At 40.5% G+C, this 19,028-nt stretch overlaps 32 non-coding genes across 32 annotated transcripts; all 32 read left to right on the top strand.

Moving 5' to 3' along the window:
- Window positions 1–448: 448 nt before the first annotated feature.
- On the top strand, window positions 449–567 carry LOC127996401 (5S ribosomal RNA). Its single transcript, XR_008169308.1, has one exon. It is a non-coding gene; the product is annotated as a 5S ribosomal RNA (ribosomal RNA).
- A 221-nt stretch (window positions 568–788) lies between these two features.
- Window positions 789–907, top strand: LOC127995697 (5S ribosomal RNA). Its single transcript, XR_008168635.1, has one exon. It is a non-coding gene; the product is annotated as a 5S ribosomal RNA (ribosomal RNA).
- A 221-nt stretch (window positions 908–1,128) lies between these two features.
- Window positions 1,129–1,247, top strand: LOC128003641 (5S ribosomal RNA). The gene has a single exon (XR_008176361.1). It is a non-coding gene; the product is annotated as a 5S ribosomal RNA (ribosomal RNA).
- A 1,362-nt stretch (window positions 1,248–2,609) lies between these two features.
- On the top strand, window positions 2,610–2,728 carry LOC127996400 (5S ribosomal RNA). Its single transcript, XR_008169307.1, has one exon. It is a non-coding gene; the product is annotated as a 5S ribosomal RNA (ribosomal RNA).
- Window positions 2,729–2,949: 221 nt separating this feature from the next.
- Window positions 2,950–3,068, top strand: LOC127999539 (5S ribosomal RNA). Its single transcript, XR_008172354.1, has one exon. It is a non-coding gene; the product is annotated as a 5S ribosomal RNA (ribosomal RNA).
- Window positions 3,069–3,431: 363 nt separating this feature from the next.
- Window positions 3,432–3,550, top strand: LOC128000529 (5S ribosomal RNA). Its single transcript, XR_008173310.1, has one exon. It is a non-coding gene; the product is annotated as a 5S ribosomal RNA (ribosomal RNA).
- A 1,662-nt stretch (window positions 3,551–5,212) lies between these two features.
- On the top strand, window positions 5,213–5,331 carry LOC127996399 (5S ribosomal RNA). Its single transcript, XR_008169306.1, has one exon. It is a non-coding gene; the product is annotated as a 5S ribosomal RNA (ribosomal RNA).
- A 221-nt stretch (window positions 5,332–5,552) lies between these two features.
- Window positions 5,553–5,671, top strand: LOC127995695 (5S ribosomal RNA). Its single transcript, XR_008168633.1, has one exon. It is a non-coding gene; the product is annotated as a 5S ribosomal RNA (ribosomal RNA).
- Window positions 5,672–5,892: 221 nt separating this feature from the next.
- Window positions 5,893–6,011, top strand: LOC128003640 (5S ribosomal RNA). Its single transcript, XR_008176360.1, has one exon. It is a non-coding gene; the product is annotated as a 5S ribosomal RNA (ribosomal RNA).
- A 365-nt stretch (window positions 6,012–6,376) lies between these two features.
- On the top strand, window positions 6,377–6,495 carry LOC128000528 (5S ribosomal RNA). Its single transcript, XR_008173309.1, has one exon. It is a non-coding gene; the product is annotated as a 5S ribosomal RNA (ribosomal RNA).
- A 514-nt stretch (window positions 6,496–7,009) lies between these two features.
- LOC128000527 (5S ribosomal RNA) lies at window positions 7,010–7,128 on the top strand. The gene has a single exon (XR_008173308.1). It is a non-coding gene; the product is annotated as a 5S ribosomal RNA (ribosomal RNA).
- Window positions 7,129–7,636: 508 nt separating this feature from the next.
- On the top strand, window positions 7,637–7,755 carry LOC127996397 (5S ribosomal RNA). The gene has a single exon (XR_008169304.1). It is a non-coding gene; the product is annotated as a 5S ribosomal RNA (ribosomal RNA).
- A 221-nt stretch (window positions 7,756–7,976) lies between these two features.
- LOC127995694 (5S ribosomal RNA) lies at window positions 7,977–8,095 on the top strand. The gene has a single exon (XR_008168632.1). It is a non-coding gene; the product is annotated as a 5S ribosomal RNA (ribosomal RNA).
- Window positions 8,096–8,316: 221 nt separating this feature from the next.
- LOC128003639 (5S ribosomal RNA) lies at window positions 8,317–8,435 on the top strand. Its single transcript, XR_008176359.1, has one exon. It is a non-coding gene; the product is annotated as a 5S ribosomal RNA (ribosomal RNA).
- Window positions 8,436–8,800: 365 nt separating this feature from the next.
- On the top strand, window positions 8,801–8,919 carry LOC128000526 (5S ribosomal RNA). The gene has a single exon (XR_008173307.1). It is a non-coding gene; the product is annotated as a 5S ribosomal RNA (ribosomal RNA).
- Window positions 8,920–9,433: 514 nt separating this feature from the next.
- On the top strand, window positions 9,434–9,552 carry LOC128000525 (5S ribosomal RNA). The gene has a single exon (XR_008173306.1). It is a non-coding gene; the product is annotated as a 5S ribosomal RNA (ribosomal RNA).
- Window positions 9,553–10,060: 508 nt separating this feature from the next.
- On the top strand, window positions 10,061–10,179 carry LOC127996396 (5S ribosomal RNA). The gene has a single exon (XR_008169303.1). It is a non-coding gene; the product is annotated as a 5S ribosomal RNA (ribosomal RNA).
- A 221-nt stretch (window positions 10,180–10,400) lies between these two features.
- LOC127995693 (5S ribosomal RNA) lies at window positions 10,401–10,519 on the top strand. Its single transcript, XR_008168631.1, has one exon. It is a non-coding gene; the product is annotated as a 5S ribosomal RNA (ribosomal RNA).
- Window positions 10,520–10,740: 221 nt separating this feature from the next.
- Window positions 10,741–10,859, top strand: LOC128003638 (5S ribosomal RNA). The gene has a single exon (XR_008176358.1). It is a non-coding gene; the product is annotated as a 5S ribosomal RNA (ribosomal RNA).
- Window positions 10,860–11,225: 366 nt separating this feature from the next.
- On the top strand, window positions 11,226–11,344 carry LOC128000524 (5S ribosomal RNA). Its single transcript, XR_008173305.1, has one exon. It is a non-coding gene; the product is annotated as a 5S ribosomal RNA (ribosomal RNA).
- A 1,659-nt stretch (window positions 11,345–13,003) lies between these two features.
- LOC127996395 (5S ribosomal RNA) lies at window positions 13,004–13,122 on the top strand. Its single transcript, XR_008169302.1, has one exon. It is a non-coding gene; the product is annotated as a 5S ribosomal RNA (ribosomal RNA).
- Window positions 13,123–13,343: 221 nt separating this feature from the next.
- Window positions 13,344–13,462, top strand: LOC127995692 (5S ribosomal RNA). The gene has a single exon (XR_008168630.1). It is a non-coding gene; the product is annotated as a 5S ribosomal RNA (ribosomal RNA).
- Window positions 13,463–13,683: 221 nt separating this feature from the next.
- Window positions 13,684–13,802, top strand: LOC128004722 (5S ribosomal RNA). Its single transcript, XR_008177402.1, has one exon. It is a non-coding gene; the product is annotated as a 5S ribosomal RNA (ribosomal RNA).
- Window positions 13,803–14,169: 367 nt separating this feature from the next.
- Window positions 14,170–14,288, top strand: LOC128000522 (5S ribosomal RNA). The gene has a single exon (XR_008173303.1). It is a non-coding gene; the product is annotated as a 5S ribosomal RNA (ribosomal RNA).
- Window positions 14,289–14,803: 515 nt separating this feature from the next.
- LOC127999538 (5S ribosomal RNA) lies at window positions 14,804–14,922 on the top strand. The gene has a single exon (XR_008172353.1). It is a non-coding gene; the product is annotated as a 5S ribosomal RNA (ribosomal RNA).
- A 365-nt stretch (window positions 14,923–15,287) lies between these two features.
- On the top strand, window positions 15,288–15,406 carry LOC127996076 (5S ribosomal RNA). Its single transcript, XR_008168995.1, has one exon. It is a non-coding gene; the product is annotated as a 5S ribosomal RNA (ribosomal RNA).
- A 514-nt stretch (window positions 15,407–15,920) lies between these two features.
- On the top strand, window positions 15,921–16,039 carry LOC128003362 (5S ribosomal RNA). Its single transcript, XR_008176087.1, has one exon. It is a non-coding gene; the product is annotated as a 5S ribosomal RNA (ribosomal RNA).
- Window positions 16,040–16,260: 221 nt separating this feature from the next.
- LOC128003637 (5S ribosomal RNA) lies at window positions 16,261–16,379 on the top strand. The gene has a single exon (XR_008176357.1). It is a non-coding gene; the product is annotated as a 5S ribosomal RNA (ribosomal RNA).
- A 367-nt stretch (window positions 16,380–16,746) lies between these two features.
- On the top strand, window positions 16,747–16,865 carry LOC128002891 (5S ribosomal RNA). The gene has a single exon (XR_008175626.1). It is a non-coding gene; the product is annotated as a 5S ribosomal RNA (ribosomal RNA).
- A 638-nt stretch (window positions 16,866–17,503) lies between these two features.
- LOC128000521 (5S ribosomal RNA) lies at window positions 17,504–17,622 on the top strand. The gene has a single exon (XR_008173302.1). It is a non-coding gene; the product is annotated as a 5S ribosomal RNA (ribosomal RNA).
- Window positions 17,623–18,136: 514 nt separating this feature from the next.
- LOC128000520 (5S ribosomal RNA) lies at window positions 18,137–18,255 on the top strand. The gene has a single exon (XR_008173301.1). It is a non-coding gene; the product is annotated as a 5S ribosomal RNA (ribosomal RNA).
- Window positions 18,256–18,763: 508 nt separating this feature from the next.
- On the top strand, window positions 18,764–18,882 carry LOC127996394 (5S ribosomal RNA). Its single transcript, XR_008169301.1, has one exon. It is a non-coding gene; the product is annotated as a 5S ribosomal RNA (ribosomal RNA).
- Window positions 18,883–19,028: the final 146 nt, after the last annotated feature.

Here is a 19,028-nt window from a genome sequence, read left to right as displayed (position 1 = left end):
TCTCTGAATATTAGCAGGTTTGGGCCTGCTTAGTACATGGATAGGAGACTGCCTGGGAATACCAGGTGTTTTAATCTTTTTGGAAAAGTTCACGAATTATATAATAATCTTTCATAAAAAAAAAAAAAATAGAGTCAATGCCCGATCTCTGAATATTTGCAGGTTTGGGCCTGGTTAGTACATGGATGGGAGACTGCCTGGGAATACCAGGTGCTTTAATCTTTTTGGAAAATTTCACGAATTATATAATAATCTTTCATTAAAAAAAAAAAAGAGTCAATGCCCGATCTCTGAATCTTAGCAGGTTTAGGTCTGGTTAGTACTTTGATGAGAGACTGCCTAGGAATACCAGGTGCTTTAAGCTTTTGGGCTTTCTTTCCTACTTATATAATGTACTGGCGATAAGATTGGCTGGTCTTTAAATAGCCCTCTCTTTGCAACAGACTTCGCTTACGGCCATACCAACCTGGCTATGCCCGATCTCGTCCGATCTCGGAAGCTAAGCAGGTTTGGGCCTGGTTAGTACTTTGATGGGAGACCGCCTGGGAATACCAGGTGCTGTAAACTTTTTGGACATTTTTCACTTAGTTTATAATAATTTTGCCAAAAAATAGAGTCAATGCCCGATCTCTGAATCTTAGCAGGTTTAGGTCTGGTTAGTACTTGTATGAGAGACTGCCTAGGAATACCAGGTGCTTTAAGCTTTTGGGTTTTCTTTCCTACTTATATAATGTACTGGCGATAAGATTGGCTGTTCTTTAAATAGCCCTCTCTTTGCAGCAGACTTCGCTTACGGCCATACCAACCTGGCTATGCCCGATCTCGTCTGATCTCGGAAGCTAAGCAGGTTTGGGCCTGGTTAGTACTTGGATGGGAGATCGCCTGGGAATACCAGGTGCTGTAAGCTTTTTGGACATTTTTCACTTAGTATATAATAATTTTGCCAAAAAATAGAGTCAATGCCCGATCTCTGAATCTTAGCAGGTTTAGGTCTGGTTAGTACTTTGATGAGAGACTGCCTGGGAATACCAGGTGCTTTAAGCTTTTGGGTTTTCTTTCCTACTTATATAATGTACTGGCGATAAGATCGGCTGGTCTTTAAATAGCCCTCTCTTTGCAGCAGACTTCGCTTACGGCCATACCAACCTGGCTATGCCCAATCTCGTCTGATCTCGGAAGCTAAGCAGGTTTGGTCCTGGTTAGTACTTGGATGGGAGACCGCCTGGGAATACCAGGTGCTGTAAGCTTTTTGGACATTTTTCACTTAGTATATAATAATTTTGCCAAAAAATAGAGTCAATGCCTGATCTCTGAATATTAGCAGGTTTGGGCCTGGTTAGTACATGGATGGGAGACTGCCTGGGAATACCAGGTGCTGTAAGCTTTTGGGTTTTCTTTCCTACTTATATAATGTACTGGCGATAAGATTGGCTGTTCTTTAAATAGCCCTCTCTTCAATCAATCAATCAATCACCTTTATTTATATAGTGCTTTAAACAAAATACATTGCGTCAAAGCACTGAACAACATTCATTTGGAAAACAGTGTCTCAATAATGCAAAATGATAGTTAAAGGCAGTTCATCATTGAATTCAGCTATGTCATCTCTGTTCAGTTGAAATAGTGTCTGTTTTTATTTGCAATCAAGTCAATGATATCGCTGTAGATGAAGTGACCCCAACTAAGCAAGCCAGAGGCGACAGCGGCAAGGAACCGAAACTCCATCGGTGACAGAATGGAGAAAAAAACCTTGGGAGAAACCAGGCTCAGTTGGGGGGTCAGTTCTCCTCTGACCAGACGAAAACCAGTAGTTCAATTCCAGGCTGCAGCAAAGTCAGATTGTGCAGAAGAATCATCTGTTTCCTGTGGTCTTGTCCTGGTGCTCCTCTGAGACAAGGTCTTTACAGGGGATCTGTATCTGGGGCTCTAGTTGTCCTGGTCTCCGCTGTCTTTCAGGGCAGTAGAGGTCCTTTCTAGGTGCTTTTTGGACATTTTTCACTTAGTATATAATAATTTTGCCAAAAAATAGAGTCAGTGCCTGATCTCTGAATATTAGCAGGTTTGGGCCTGTTTAGTACATGGATGGGAGACTGCCTGGGAATATACTGCCTTTAATTATAATTTTGCATTATTGAGACACTGTTTTCCTAATGAATGTTGTTCAGTGCTTTGACGCAATGTATTTTGTTTAAAGCACTATATAAATAAAGGTGATTGATTGATTGATTGAATACCAGGTGCTGTAAGCTTTTTGGACATTTTTCACTTAGTATATAATAATTTTGCCAAAAAAAAGTCAATGCCCGATCTCTGAATATTTGCAGGTTTGGGCCTGGTTAGTACATGGATGGGAGACAGCCTGGGAATACCAGGTGCTTTAATCTTTTTGGAAAATTTCACGAATTATATAATAATCTTTCATTAAAAAAAAAAAGAGTCAATGCCCGATCTCTGAATCTTAGCAGGTTTAGGTCTGGTTAGTACTTTGATGAGAGACTGCCTAGGAATACCAGGTGCTTTAAGCTTTTGGGCTTTCTTTCCTACTTATATAATGTACTGGCGATAAGATTGGCTGGTCTTTAAATAGCCCTCTCTTTGCAACAGACTTCGCTTACGGCCATACCAACCTGGCTATGCCCGATCTCGTCCGATCTCGGAAGCTAAGCAGGTTTGGGCCTGGTTAGTACTTTGATGGGAGACCGCCTGGGAATACCAGGTGCTGTAAACTTTTTGGACATTTTTCACTTAGTTTATAATAATTTTGCCAAAAAATAGAGTCAATGCCCGATCTCTGAATCTTAGCAGGTTTAGGTCTGGTTAGTACTTTGATGAGAGACTGCCTAGGAATACCAGGTGCTTTAAGCTTTTGGGTTTTCTTTCCTACTTAAATAATGTACTGGGGATAAGATTGGCTGGTCTTTAAATAGCCCTCTCTTTGCAGCAGACATCGCTTACGGCCATACCAACCTGGCTATGCCGGATCTCGTCTGATCTCGGAAGCTAAGCAGGTTTGGGCCTGGTTAGTACTTGGATGGGAGACCGCCTGGGAATACCAGGTGCTGTAAGCTTTTTGGACATTTTTCACTTAGTATATAATAATTTTGCCAAAAAATAGAGTCAATGCCTGATCTCTGAATATTAGCAGGTTTGGGCCTGCTTAGTACATGGATAGGAGACTGCCTGGGAATACCAGGTGTTTTAATCTTTTTGGAAAAGTTCACGAATTATATAATAATCTTTCATAAAAAAAAAAAAAGAGTCAATGCCCGATCTCTGAATCTTAGCAGGTTTAGGTCTGATTAGTACTTTGATGAGAGACTGCCTAGGAATACCAGGTGCTTTAAGCTTTTGGGTTTTCATTCCTACTTATATAATGTACTGGCGATAAGATTGGCTGGTCTTTAAATAGCCCTCTCTTTGCAGCAGACTTTGCTTACGGCCATACCATCCTGGCTATGCCTGATCTCGTCTGATCTCGGAAGCTAAGCAGGTTTGGGCCTGGTTAGTACTTGGATGGGAGACCGCCTGGGAATACCAGGTGCTGTAAGCTTTTTGGACATTTTTCACTTAGTATATAATAATTTTGCCAAAAAATAGAGTCAATGCCTGATCTCTGAATATTAGCAGGTTTGGGCCTGCTTAGTACATGGATAGGAGACTGCCTGGGAATACCAGGTGTTTTAATCTTTTTGGAAAAGTTCACGAATTATATAATAATCTTTCATAAAAAAAAAAAAAATAGAGTCAATGCCCGATCTCTGAATATTTGCAGGTTTGGGCCTGGTTAGTACATGGATGGGAGACTGCCTGGGAATACCAGGTGCTTTAATCTTTTTGGAAAATTTCACGAATTATATAATAATCTTTCATTAAAAAAAAAAAAAAAAAAAAAAAAGAGTCAATGCCCGATCTCTGAATCTTAGCAGGTTTAGGTCTGGTTAGTACTTGTATGAGAGACTGCCTAGGAATACCAGGTGCTTTAAGCTTTTGGGTTTTCTTTCCTACTTATATAATGTACTGGCGATAAGATTGGCTGTTCTTTAAATAGCCCTCTCTTCAATCAATCAATCAATCACCTTTATTTATATAGTGCTTTAAACAAAATACATTGCGTCAAAGCACTGAACAACATTCATTTGGAAAACAGTGTCTCAATAATGCAAAATGATAGTTAAAGGCAGTTCATCATTGAATTCAGCTATGTCATCTCTGTTCAGTTGAAATAGTGTCTGTTTTTATTTGCAATCAAGTCAATGATATCGCTGTAGATGAAGTGACCCCAACTAAGCAAGCCAGAGGCGACAGCGGCAAGGAACCGAAACTCCATCGGTGACAGAATGGAGAAAAAAACCTTGGGAGAAACCAGGCTCAGTTGGGGGGTCAGTTCTCCTCTGACCAGACGAAAACCAGTAGTTCAATTCCAGGCTGCAGCAAAGTCAGATTGTGCAGAAGAATCATCTGTTTCCTGTGGTCTTGTCCTGGTGCTCCTCTGAGACAAGGTCTTTACAGGGGATCTGTATCTGGGGCTCTAGTTGTCCTGGTCTCCGCTGTCTTTCAGGGCAGTAGAGGTCCTTTCTAGGTGCTTTTTGGACATTTTTCACTTAGTATATAATAATTTTGCCAAAAAATAGAGTCAGTGCCTGATCTCTGAATATTAGCAGGTTTGGGCCTGTTTAGTACATGGATGGGAGACTGCCTGGGAATATACTGCCTTTAATTATAATTTTGCATTATTGAGACACTGTTTTCCTAATGAATGTTGTTCAGTGCTTTGACGCAATGTATTTTGTTTAAAGCACTATATAAATAAAGGTGATTGATTGATTGATTGAATACCAGGTGCTGTAAGCTTTTTGGACATTTTTCACTTAGTATATAATAATTTTGCCAAAAAAAAGTCAATGCCCGATCTCTGAATATTTGCAGGTTTGGGCCTGGTTAGTACATGGATGGGAGACAGCCTGGGAATACCAGGTGCTTTAATCTTTTTGGAAAATTTCACGAATTATATAATAATCTTTCATTAAAAAAAAAAAAGAGTCAATGCCCGATCTCTGAATCTTAGCAGGTTTAGGTCTGGTTAGTACTTTGATGAGAGACTGCCTAGGAATACCAGGTGCTTTAAGCTTTTGGGCTTTCTTTCCTACTTATATAATGTACTGGCGATAAGATTGGCTGGTCTTTAAATAGCCCTCTCTTTGCAACAGACTTCGCTTACGGCCATACCAACCTGGCTATGCCCGATCTCGTCCGATCTCGGAAGCTAAGCAGGTTTGGGCCTGGTTAGTACTTTGATGGGAGACCGCCTGGGAATACCAGGTGCTGTAAACTTTTTGGACATTTTTCACTTAGTTTATAATAATTTTGCCAAAAAATAGAGTCAATGCCCGATCTCTGAATCTTAGCAGGTTTAGGTCTGGTTAGTACTTTGATGAGAGACTGCCTAGGAATACCAGGTGCTTTAAGCTTTTGGGTTTTCTTTACTACTTATATAATGTACTGGCGATAAGATTGGCTGTTCTTTAAATAGCCCTCTCTTTGCAGCAGACTTCGCTTACGGCCATACCAACCTGGCTATGCCCGATCTCGTCTGATCTCGGAAGCTAAGCAGGTTTGGGCCTGGTTAGTACTTGGATGGGAGATCGCCTGGGAATACCAGGTGCTGTAAGCTTTTTGGACATTTTTCACTTAGTATATAATAATTTTGCCAAAAAATAGAGTCAATGCCCGATCTCTGAATCTTAGCAGGTTTAGGTCTGGTTAGTACTTTGATGAGAGACTGCCTGGGAATACCAGGTGCTTTAAGCTTTTGGGTTTTCTTTCCTACTTATATAATGTACTGGCGATAAGATCGGCTGGTCTTTAAATAGCCCTCTCTTTGCAGCAGACTTCGCTTACGGCCATACCAACCTGGCTATGCCCAATCTCGTCTGATCTCGGAAGCTAAGCAGGTTTGGTCCTGGTTAGTACTTGGATGGGAGACCGCCTGGGAATACCAGGTGCTGTAAGCTTTTTGGACATTTTTCACTTAGTATATAATAATTTTGCCAAAAAATAGAGTCAATGCCTGATCTCTGAATATTAGCTGGTTTGGGCCTGCTTAGTACATGGATGGGAGACTGCCTGGGAATACCAGGTGTTTTAATCTTTTTGGAAAATTTCACAAATTATATAATAATCTTTCATAAAAAAAAAAAAAAAGAGTCAATGCCCGATCTCTGAATCTTAGCAGGTTTAGGTCTGATTAGTACTTTGATGAGAGACTGCCTAGGAATACCAGGTGCTTTAAGCTTTTGGGTTTTCATTCCTACTTATATAATGTACTGGCGATAAGATTGGCTGGTCTTTAAATAGCCCTCTCTTTGCAGCAGACTTCGCTTACGGCCATACCATCCTGGCTATGCCTGATCTCGTCTGATCTCGGAAGCTAAGCAGGTTTGGGCCTGGTTAGTACTTGGATGGGAGACCGCCTGGGAATACCAGGTGCTGTAAGCTTTTTGGAAATTTTTCACTTAGTATATAATAATTTTGCCAAAAAATAGAGTCAATGCCAATCTCTGAATATTAGCAGGTTTGGGCCTGGTTAGTACATGGATGGGAGACTGCCTGGGAATACCAGGTGCTGTAAGCTTTTTGGACATTTTTCACTTAGTATATAATAATTTTGCCAAAAAATAGAGTCAATGCCCGATCTCTGAATATTTGCAGGTTTGGGCCTGGTTAGTACATGGATGGGAGACTGCCTGGGAATACCAGGTGCTTTAATCTTTTTGGAAAATTTCACGAATTATATAATAATCTTTCATTTAAAAAAAAAAAAAAAAAAAAAAAAAAGAGTCAATGCCCGATCTCTGAATCTTAGCAGGTTTAGGTCTGGTTAGTACTTTGATGAGAGACTGCCTGGGAATACCAGGTGCTTTAAGCTTTTGGGTTTTCTTTCCTACTTATATAATGTACTGGCGATAAGATTGGCTGGTCTTTAAATAGCCCTCTCTTTGCAGCAGACTTTGCTTACGGCCATACCATCCTGGCTATGCCTGATCTCGTCTGATCTCGGAAGCTAAGCAGGTTTGGGCCTGGTTAGTACTTGGATGGGAGACCGCCTGGGAATACCAGGTGCTGTAAGCTTTTTGGACATTTTTCACTTAGTATATAATAATTTTGCCAAAAAATAGAGTCAATGCCTGATCTCTGAATATTAGCAGGTTTGGGCCTGCTTAGTACATGGATAGGAGACTGCCTGGGAATACCAGGTGTTTTAATCTTTTTGGAAAAGTTCACGAATTATATAATAATCTTTCATAAAAAAAAAAAAAATAGAGTCAATGCCCGATCTCTGAATATTTGCAGGTTTGGGCCTGGTTAGTACATGGATGGGAGACTGCCTGGGAATACCAGGTGCTTTAATCTTTTTGGAAAATTTCACGAATTATATAATAATCTTTCATTAAAAAAAAAAAAGAGTCAATGCCCGATCTCTGAATCTTAGCAGGTTTAGGTCTGGTTAGTACTTTGATGAGAGACTGCCTAGGAATACCAGGTGCTTTAAGCTTTTGGGCTTTCTTTCCTACTTATATAATGTACTGGCGATAAGATTGGCTGGTCTTTAAATAGCCCTCTCTTTGCAACAGACTTCGCTTACGGCCATACCAACCTGGCTATGCCCGATCTCGTCCGATCTCGGAAGCTAAGCAGGTTTGGGCCTGGTTAGTACTTTGATGGGAGACCGCCTGGGAATACCAGGTGCTGTAAACTTTTTGGACATTTTTCACTTAGTTTATAATAATTTTGCCAAAAAATAGAGTCAATGCCCGATCTCTGAATCTTAGCAGGTTTAGGTCTGGTTAGTACTTGTATGAGAGACTGCCTAGGAATACCAGGTGCTTTAAGCTTTTGGGTTTTCTTTACTACTTATATAATGTACTGGCGATAAGATTGGCTGTTCTTTAAATAGCCCTCTCTTTGCAGCAGACTTCGCTTACGGCCATACCAACCTGGCTATGCCCGATCTCGTCTGATCTCGGAAGCTAAGCAGGTTTGGGCCTGGTTAGTACTTGGATGGGAGATCGCCTGGGAATACCAGGTGCTGTAAGCTTTTTGGACATTTTTCACTTAGTATATAATAATTTTGCCAAAAAATAGAGTCAATGCCCGATCTCTGAATCTTAGCAGGTTTAGGTCTGGTTAGTACTTTGATGAGAGACTGCCTGGGAATACCAGGTGCTTTAAGCTTTTGGGTTTTCTTTCCTACTTATATAATGTACTGGCGATAAGATCGGCTGGTCTTTAAATAGCCCTCTCTTTGCAGCAGACTTCGCTTACGGCCATACCAACCTGGCTATGCCCAATCTCGTCTGATCTCGGAAGCTAAGCAGGTTTGGTCCTGGTTAGTACTTGGATGGGAGACCGCCTGGGAATACCAGGTGCTGTAAGCTTTTTGGACATTTTTCACTTAGTATATAATAATTTTGCCAAAAAATAGAGTCAATGCCTGATCTCTGAATATTAGCAGGTTTGGGCCTGCTTAGTACATGGATGGGAGACTGCCTGGGAATACCAGGTGTTTTAATCTTTTTGGAAAATTTCACAAATTATATAATAATCTTTCATAAAAAAAAAAAAAAAGAGTCAATGCCCGATCTCTGAATCTTAGCAGGTTTAGGTCTGATTAGTACTTTGATGAGAGACTGCCTAGGAATACCAGGTGCTTTAAGCTTTTGGGTTTTCATTCCTACTTATATAATGTACTGGCGATAAGATTGGCTGGTCTTTAAATAGCCCTCTCTTTGCAGCAGACTTCGCTTACGGCCATACCATCCTGGCTATGCCTGATCTCGTCTGATCTCGGAAGCTAAGCAGGTTTGGGCCTGGTTAGTACTTGGATGGGAGACCGCCTGGGAATACCAGGTGCTGTAAGCTTTTTGGAAATTTTTCACTTAGTATATAATAATTTTGCCAAAAAATAGAGTCAATGCCAATCTCTGAATATTAGCAGGTTTGGGCCTGGTTAGTACATGGATGGGAGACTGCCTGGGAATACCAGGTGCTGTAAGCTTTTTGGACATTTTTCACTTAGTATATAATAATTTTGCCAAAAAATAGAGTCAATGCCCGATCTCTGAATATTTGCAGGTTTGGGCCTGGTTAGTACATGGATGGGAGACTGCCTGGGAATACCAGGTGCTTTAATCTTTTTGGAAAATTTCACGAATTATATAATAATCTTTCATTTAAAAAAAAAAAAAAAAAAAAAAAAAAGAGTCAATGCCCGATCTCTGAATCTTAGCAGGTTTAGGTCTGGTTAGTACTTTGATGAGAGACTGCCTGGGAATACCAGGTGCTTTAAGCTTTTGGGTTTTCTTTCCTACTTATATAATGTACTGGCGATAAGATTGGCTGGTCTTTAAATAGCCCTCTCTTTGCAGCAGACTTTGCTTACGGCCATACCATCCTGGCTATGCCTGATCTCGTCTGATCTCGGAAGCTAAGCAGGTTTGGGCCTGGTTAGTACTTGGATGGGAGACCGCCTGGGAATACCAGGTGCTGTAAGCTTTTTGGACATTTTTCACTTAGTATATAATAATTTTGCCAAAAAATAGAGTCAATGCCTGATCTCTGAATATTAGCAGGTTTGGGCCTGCTTAGTACATGGATAGGAGACTGCCTGGGAATACCAGGTGTTTTAATCTTTTTGGAAAAGTTCACGAATTATATAATAATCTTTCATAAAAAAAAAAAAAATAGAGTCAATGCCCGATCTCTGAATATTTGCAGGTTTGGGCCTGGTTAGTACATGGATGGGAGACTGCCTGGGAATACCAGGTGCTTTAATCTTTTTGGAAAATTTCACGAATTATATAATAATCTTTCATTAAAAAAAAAAAAGAGTCAATGCCCGATCTCTGAATCTTAGCAGGTTTAGGTCTGGTTAGTACTTTGATGAGAGACTGCCTAGGAATACCAGGTGCTTTAAGCTTTTGGGCTTTCTTTCCTACTTATATAATGTACTGGCGATAAGATTGGCTGGTCTTTAAATAGCCCTCTCTTTGCAACAGACTTCGCTTACGGCCATACCAACCTGGCTATGCCCGATCTCGTCCGATCTCGGAAGCTAAGCAGGTTTGGGCCTGGTTAGTACTTTGATGGGAGACCGCCTGGGAATACCAGGTGCTGTAAACTTTTTGGACATTTTTCACTTAGTTTATAATAATTTTGCCAAAAAATAGAGTCAATGCCCGATCTCTGAATCTTAGCAGGTTTAGGTCTGGTTAGTACTTGTATGAGAGACTGCCTAGGAATACCAGGTGCTTTAAGCTTTTGGGTTTTCTTTCCTACTTATATAATGTACTGGCGATAAGATTGGCTGTTCTTTAAATAGCCCTCTCTTTGCAGCAGACTTCGCTTACGGCCATACCAACCTGGCTATGCCCGATCTCGTCTGATCTCGGAAGCTAAGCAGGTTTGGGCCTGGTTAGTACTTGGATGGGAGATCGCCTGGGAATACCAGGTGCTGTAAGCTTTTTGGACATTTTTCACTTAGTATATAATAATTTTGCCAAAAAATAGAGTCAATGCCCGATCTCTGAATCTTAGCAGGTTTAGGTCTGGTTAGTACTTTGATGAGAGACTGCCTGGGAATACCAGGTGCTTTAAGCTTTTGGGTTTTCTTTCCTACTTATATAATGTACTGGCGATAAGATCGGCTGGTCTTTAAATAGCCCTCTCTTTGCAGCAGACTTCGCTTACGGCCATACCAACCTGGCTATGCCCAATCTCGTCTGATCTCGGAAGCTAAGCAGGTTTGGTCCTGGTTAGTACTTGGATGGGAGACCGCCTGGGAATACCAGGTGCTGTAAGCTTTTTGGACATTTTTCACTTAGTATATAATAATTTTGCCAAAAAATAGAGTCAATGCCTGATCTCTGAATATTAGCAGGTTTGGGCCTGCTTAGTACATGGATGGGAGACTGCCTGGGAATACCAGGTGTTTTAATCTTTTTGGAAAATTTCACAAATTATATAATAATCTTTCATAAAAAAAAAAAAAAAAGAGTCAATGCCCGATCTCTGAATCTTAGCAGGTTTAGGTCTGATTAGTACTTTGATGAGAGACTGCCTAGGAATACCAGGTGCTTTAAGCTTTTGGGTTTTCATTCCTACTTATATAATGTACTGGCGATAAGATTGGCTGGTCTTTAAATAGCCCTCTCTTTGCAGCAGACTTCGCTTACGGCCATACCATCCTGGCTATGCCTGATCTCGTCTGATCTCGGAAGCTAAGCAGGTTTGGGCCTGGTTAGTACTTGGATGGGAGACCGCCTGGGAATACCAGGTGCTGTAAGCTTTTTGGAAATTTTTCACTTAGTATATAATAATTTTGCCAAAAAATAGAGTCAATGCCAATCTCTGAATATTAGCAGGTTTGGGCCTGGTTAGTACATGGATGGGAGACTGCCTGGGAATACCAGGTGCTGTAAGCTTTTTGGACATTTTTCACTTAGTATATAATAATTTTGCCAAAAAATAGAGTCAATGCCCGATCTCTGAATATTTGCAGGTTTGGGCCTGGTTAGTACATGGATGGGAGACTGCCTGGGAATACCAGGTGCTTTAATCTTTTTGGAAAATTTCACGAATTATATAATAATCTTTCATTTAAAAAAAAAAAAAAAAAAAAAAAAAAAAGAGTCAATGCCCGCTCCATGAATCTTAGCAGGTTTAGGTCTGGTTAGTACTTTGATGAGAGACTGCCTGGGAATACCAGGTGCTTTAAGCTTTTGGGTTTTCTTTCCTACTTATATAATGTACTGGCGATAAGATTGGCTGGTCTTTAAATAGCCCTCTCTTCAATCAATCAATCAATCACCTTTATTTATATAGTGCTTTAAACAAAATACATTGCGTCAAAGCACTGAACAACATTCATTTGGAAAACAGTGTCTCAATAATGCAAAATGATAGTTAAAGGCAGTTCATCATTGAATTCAGCTATGTCATCTCTGTTCAGTTGAAATAGTGTCTGTTTTTATTTGCAATCAAGTCAATGATATCGCTGTAGATGAAGTGACCCCAACTAAGCAAGCCAGAGGCGACAGCGGCAAGGAACCGAAACTCCATCGGTGACAGAATGGAGAAAAAAACCTTGGGAGAAACCAGGCTCAGTTGGGGGGTCAGTTCTCCTCTGACCAGACGAAAACCAGTAGTTCAATTCCAGGCTGCAGCAAAGTCAGATTGTGCAGAAGAATCATCTGTTTCCTGTGGTCTTGTCCTGGTGCTCCTCTGAGACAAGGTCTTTACAGGGGATCTGTATCTGGGGCTCTAGTTGTCCTGGTCTCCGCTGTCTTTCAGGGCAGTAGAGGTCCTTTCTAGGTGCTTTTTGGACATTTTTCACTTAGTATATAATAATTTTGCCAAAAAATAGAGTCAGTGCCTGATCTCTGAATATTAGCAGGTTTGGGCCTGTTTAGTACATGGATGGGAGACTGCCTGGGAATATACTGCCTTTAATTATAATTTTGCATTATTGAGACACTGTTTTCCTAATGAATGTTGTTCAGTGCTTTGACGCAATGTATTTTGTTTAAAGCACTATATAAATAAAGGTGATTGATTGATTGATTGAATACCAGGTGCTGTAAGCTTTTTGGACATTTTTCACTTAGTATATAATAATTTTGCCAAAAAAAAGTCAATGCCCGATCTCTGAATATTTGCAGGTTTGGGCCTGGTTAGTACATGGATGGGAGACAGCCTGGGAATACCAGGTGCTTTAATCTTTTTGGAAAATTTCACGAATTATATAATAATCTTTCATTAAAAAAAAAAAAAGAGTCAATGCCCGATCTCTGAATCTTAGCAGGTTTAGGTCTGGTTAGTACTTTGATGAGAGACTGCCTAGGAATACCAGGTGCTTTAAGCTTTTGGGCTTTCTTTCCTACTTATATAATGTACTGGCGATAAGATTGGCTGGTCTTTAAATAGCCCTCTCTTTGCAACAGACTTCGCTTACGGCCATACCAACCTGGCTATGCCCGATCTCGTCCGATCTCGGAAGCTAAGCAGGTTTGGGCCTGGTTAGTACTTTGATGGGAGACCGCCTGGGAATACCAGGTGCTGTAAACTTTTTGGACATTTTTCACTTAGTTTATAATAATTTTGCCAAAAAATAGAGTCAATGCCCGATCTCTGAATCTTAGCAGGTTTAGGTCTGGTTAGTACTTTGATGAGAGACTGCCTAGGAATACCAGGTGCTTTAAGCTTTTGGGTTTTCTTTACTACTTATATAATGTACTGGCGATAAGATTGGCTGTTCTTTAAATAGCCCTCTCTTTGCAGTAGACTTCGCTTACGGCCATACCAACCTGGCTATGCCCGATCTCGTCTGATCTCGGAAGCTAAGCAGGTTTGGGCCTGGTTAGTACTTGGATGGGAGATCGCCTGGGAATACCAGGTGCTGTAAGCTTTTTGGACATTTTTCACTTAGTATATAATAATTTTGCCAAAAAATAGAGTCAATGCCCGATCTCTGAATCTTAGCAGGTTTAGGTCTGGTTAGTACTTTGATGAGAGACTGCCTGGGAATACCAGGTGCTTTAAGCTTTTGGGTTTTCTTTCCTACTTATATAATGTACTGGCGATAAGATCGGCTGGTCTTTAAATAGCCCTCTCTTTGCAGCAGACTTCGCTTACGGCCATACAAACCTGGTTATGCCCAATCTCGTCTGATCTCGGAAGCTAAGCAGGTTTTGTCCTGGTTAGTACTTGGATGGGAGACCGCCTGGGAATACCAGGTGCTGTAAGCTTTTTGGACATTTTTCACTTAGTATATAATAATTTTGCCAAAAAATAGAGTCAATGCCTGATCTCTGAATATTAGCAGGTTTGGGCCTGCTTAGTACATGGATGGGAGACTGCCTGGGAATACCATGTGTTTTAATCTTTTTGGAAAATTTCACGAATTATATAATAATCTTTCATAAAAAAATAAAAAAAAAGAGTCAATGCCCGATCTCTGAATCTTAGCAGGTTTAGGTCTGATTAGTACTTTGATGAGAGACTGCCTAGGAATACCAGGTGCTTTAAGCTTTTGGGTTTTCATTCCTACTTATATAATGTACTGGCGATAAGATTGGCTGGTCTTTAAATAGCCCTCTCTTTGCAGCAGACTTCGCTTACGGCCATACCATCCTGGCTATGCCTGATCTCGTCTGATCTCGGAAGCTAAGCAGGTTTGGGCCTGGTTAGTACTTGGATGGGAGACCGCCTGGGAATACCAGGTGCTGTAAGCTTTTTGGAAATTTTTCACTTAGTATATAATAATTTTGCCAAAAAATAGAGTCAATGCCAATCTCTGAATATTAGCAGGTTTGGGCCTGGTTAGTACATGGATGGGAGACTGCCTGGGAATACCAGGTGCTGTAAGCTTTTTGGACATTTTTCACTTAGTATATAATAATTTTGCCAAAAAATAGAGTCAATGCCCGATCTCTGAATATTTGCAGGTTTGGGCCTGGTTAGTACATGGATGGGAGACTGCCTGGGAATACCAGGTGCTTTAATCTTTTTGGAAAATTTCACGAATTATATAATAATCTTTCATTTAAAAAAAAAAAAAAAAAAAAAAAAAAAGAGTCAATGCCCGATCTCTGAATCTTAGCAGGTTTAGGTCTGGTTAGTACTTTGATGAGAGACTGCCTAGGAATACCAGGTGCTTTAAGCTTTTGGGTTTTCTTTCCTACTTAAATAATGTACTGGCGATAAGATTGGCTGGTCTTTAAATAGCCCTCTCTTTGCAGCAGACTTCGCTTACGGCCATACCAACCTGGCTATGCCGGATCTCGTCTGATCTCGGAAGCTAAGCAGGTTTGGGCCTGGTTAGTACTTGGATGGGAGACCGCCTGGGAATACCAGGTGCTGTAAGCTTTTTGGACATTTTTCACTTAGTATATAATAATTTTGCCAAAAAATAGAGTCAATGCCTGATCTCTGAATATTAGCAGGTTTGGGCCTGCTTAGTACATGGATAGGAGACTGCCTGGGAATACCAGGTGTTTTAATCTTTTTGGAAAAGTTCACGAATTATATAATAATCTTTCATAAAAAAAAAAAAAAAGAGTCAATGCCCGATCTCTGAATCTTAGCAGGTTTAGGTCTGATTAGTACTTTGATGAGAGACTGCCTAGGAATACCAGGTGCTTTAAGCTTTTGGGTTTTCATTCCTACTTATATAATGTACTGGCGATAAGATTGGCTGATCTTTAAATAGCCCTCTCTTTGCAGCAGACTTTGCTTACGGCCATACCATCCTGGCTATGCCCGATCTCGTCTGATCTCGGAAGCTAAGCAGGTTTGGGCCTGGTTAGTACTTGGATGGGAGACCGCCTGGGAATACCAGGTGCTGTAAGCTTTTTGGAAATTTTTCACTTAGTATATAATAATTTTGCCAAAAAATAGAGTCAATGCCAATCTCTGAATATTAGCAGGTTTGGGCCTGGTTAGTACATGGATGGGAGACTGCCTGGGAATACCAGGTGCTGTAAGCTTTTTGGACATTTTTCACTTAGTATATAATAATTTTGCCAAAAAATAGAGTCAATGCCCGATCTCTGAATATTTGCAGGTTTGGGCCTGGTTAGTACATGGATGGGAGACTGCCTGGGAATACCAGGTGCTTTAATCTTTTTGAAAAATTTCACGAATTATATAATAATCTTTCATTTAAAAAAAAAAAAAAAAAAAAAAAAAAGAGTCAATGCCCGATCTCTGAATCTTAGCAGGTTTAGGTCTGGTTAGTACTTTGATGAGAGACTGCCTAGGAATACCAGGTGCTTTAAGCTTTTGGGTTTTCTTTACTACTTATATAATGTACTGGCGATAAGATTGGCTGTTCTTTAAATAGCCCTCTCTTTGCAGCAGACTTCGCTTACGGCCATACCAACCTGGCTATGCCCGATCTCGTCTGATCTCGGAAGCTAAGCAGGTTTGGGCCTGGTTAGTACTTGGATGGGAGATCGCCTGGGAATACCAGGTCCTGTAAGCTTTTTGGACATTTTTCACTTAGTATATAATAATTTTGCCAAAAAATAGAGTCAATGCCCGATCTCTGAATCTTAGCAGGTTTAGGTCTGGTTAGTACTTTGATGAGAGACTGCCTGGGAATACCAGGTGCTTTAAGCTTTTGGGTTTTCTTTCCTACTTATATAATGTACTGGCGATAAGATCGGCTGGTCTTTAAATAGCCCTCTCTTTGCAGCAGACTTCGCTTACGGCCATACCAACCTGGCTATGCCCAATCTCGTCTGATCTCGGAAGCTAAGCAGGTTTGGTCCTGGTTAGTACTTGGATGGGAGACCGCCTGGGAATACCAGGTGCTGTAAGCTTTTTGGACATTTTTCACTTAGTATATAATAATTTTGCCAAAAAATAGAGTCAATGCCTGATCTCTGAATATTAGCAGGTTTGGGCCTGCTTAGTACATGGATGGGAGACTGCCTGGGAATACCAGGTGTTTTAATCTTTTTGGAAAATTTCACGAATTATATAATAATCTTTCATAAAAAAAAAAAAAAAAAGAGTCAATGCCCGATCTCTGAATCTTAGCAGGTTTAGGTCTGATTAGTACTTTGATGAGAGACTGCCTAGGAATACCAGGTGCTTTAAGCTTTTGGGTTTTCATTCCTACTTATATAATGTACTGGCGATAAGATTGGCTGCTCTTTAAATAGCCCTCTCTTTGCAGCAGACTTCGCTTACGGCCATACCATCTTGGCTATGCCTGATCTCGTCTGATCTCGGAAGCTAAGCAGGTTTGGGCCTGGTTAGTACTTGGATGGGAGACCGCCTGGGAATACCAGGTGCTGTAAGCTTTTTGGAAATTTTTCACTTAGTATATAATAATTTTGCCAAAAAATAGAGTCAATGCCAATCTCTGAATATTAGCAGGTTTGGGCCTGGTTAGTACATGGATGGGAGACTGCCTGGGAATACCAGGTGCTGTAAGCTTTTTGGACATTTTTCACTTAGTATATAATAATTTTGCCAAAAAATAGAGTCAATGCCCGATCTCTGAATATTTGCAGGTTTGGGCCTGGTTAGTACATGGATGGGAGACCGCCTGGGAATACCAGGTGCTGTAAGCTTTTTGGACATTTTTCACTTAGTATATAATAATTTTGCCAAAAAATAGAGTCAATGCCTGATCTCTGAATATTAGCAGGTTTGGGCCTGCTTAGTACATGGATGGGAGACTGCCTGGGAATACCAGGTGTTTTAATCTTTTTGGAAAATTTCACAAATTATATAATAATCTTTCATAAAAAAAAAAAAAAAGAGTCAATGCCCGATCTCTGAATCTTAGCAGGTTTAGGTCTGATTAGTACTTTGATGAGAGACTGCCTAGGAATACCAGGTGCTTTAAGCTTTTGGGTTTTCATTCCTACTTATATAATGTACTGGCGATAAGATTGGCTGGTCTTTAAATAGCCCTCTCTTTGCAGCAGACTTCGCTTACGGCCATACCATCCTGGCTATGCCTGATCTCGTCTGATCTCGGAAGCTAAGCAGGTTTGGGCCTGGTTAGTACTTGGATGGGAGACCGCCTGGGAATACCAGGTGCTGTAAGCTTTTTGGAAATTTTTCACTTAGTATATAATAATTTTGCCAAAAAATAGAGTCAATGCCAATCTCTGAATATTAGCAGGTTTGGGCCTGGTTAGTACATGGATGGGAGACTGCCTGGGAATACCAGGTGCTGTAAGCTTTTTGGACATTTTTCACTTAGTATATAATAATTTTGCCAAAAAATAGAGTCAATGCCCGATCTCTGAATATTTGCAGGTTTGGGCCTGGTTAGTACATGGATGGGAGACTGCCTGGGAATACCAGGTGCTTTAATCTTTTTGGAAAATTTCACGAATTATATAATAATCTTTCATTTAAAAAAAAAAAAAAAAAAAAAAAAAAGAGTCAATGCCCGATCTCTGAATCTTAGCAGGTTTAGGTCTGGTTAGTACTTTGATGAGAGACTGCCTGGGAATACCAGGTGCTTTAAGCTTTTGGGTTTTCTTTCCTACTTATATAATGTACTGGCGATAAGATTGGCTGGTCTTTAAATAGCCCTCTCTTTGCAGCAGACTTTGCTTACGGCCATACCATCCTGGCTATGCCTGATCTCGTCTGATCTCGGAAGCTAAGCAGGTTTGGGCCTGGTTAGTACTTGGATGGGAGACCGCCTGGGAATACCAGGTGCTGTAAGCTTTTTGGACATTTTTCACTTAGTATATAATAATTTTGCCAAAAAATAGAGTCAATGCCTGATCTCTGAATATTAGCAGGTTTGGGCCTGCTTAGTACATGGATAGGAGACTGCCTGGGAATACCAGGTGTTTTAATCTTTTTGGAAAAGTTCACGAATTATATAATAATCTTTCATAAAAAAAAAAAAAATAGAGTCAATGCCCGATCTCTGAATATTTGCAGGTTTGGGCCTGGTTAGTACATGGATGGGAGACTGCCTGGGAATACCAGGTGCTTTAATCTTTTTGGAAAATTTCACGAATTATATAATAATCTTTCATTAAAAAAAAAAAAGAGTCAATGCCCGATCTCTGAATCTTAGCAGGTTTAGGTCTGGTTAGTACTTTGATGAGAGACTGCCTAGGAATACCAGGTGCTTTAAGCTTTTGGGCTTTCTTTCCTACTTATATAATGTACTGGCGATAAGATTGGCTGGTCTTTAAATAGCCCTCTCTTTGCAACAGACTTCGCTTACGGCCATACCAACCTGGCTATGCCCGATCTCGTCCGATCTCGGAAGCTAAGCAGGTTTGGGCCTGGTTAGTACTTTGATGGGAGACCGCCTGGGAATACCAGGTGCTGTAAACTTTTTGGACATTTTTCACTTAGTTTATAATAATTTTGCCAAAAAATAGAGTCAATGCCCGATCTCTGAATCTTAGCAGGTTTAGGTCTGGTTAGTACTTGTATGAGAGACTGCCTAGGAATACCAGGTGCTTTAAGCTTTTGGGTTT

Source organism: Carassius gibelio, chromosome B22 (genome assembly GCF_023724105.1).
Source record: "Carassius gibelio isolate Cgi1373 ecotype wild population from Czech Republic chromosome B22, carGib1.2-hapl.c, whole genome shotgun sequence".
NCBI lineage: Eukaryota > Metazoa > Chordata > Actinopteri > Cypriniformes > Cyprinidae > Carassius > Carassius gibelio.
This window is presented reverse-complemented; position numbering and strand designations above follow the sequence as displayed.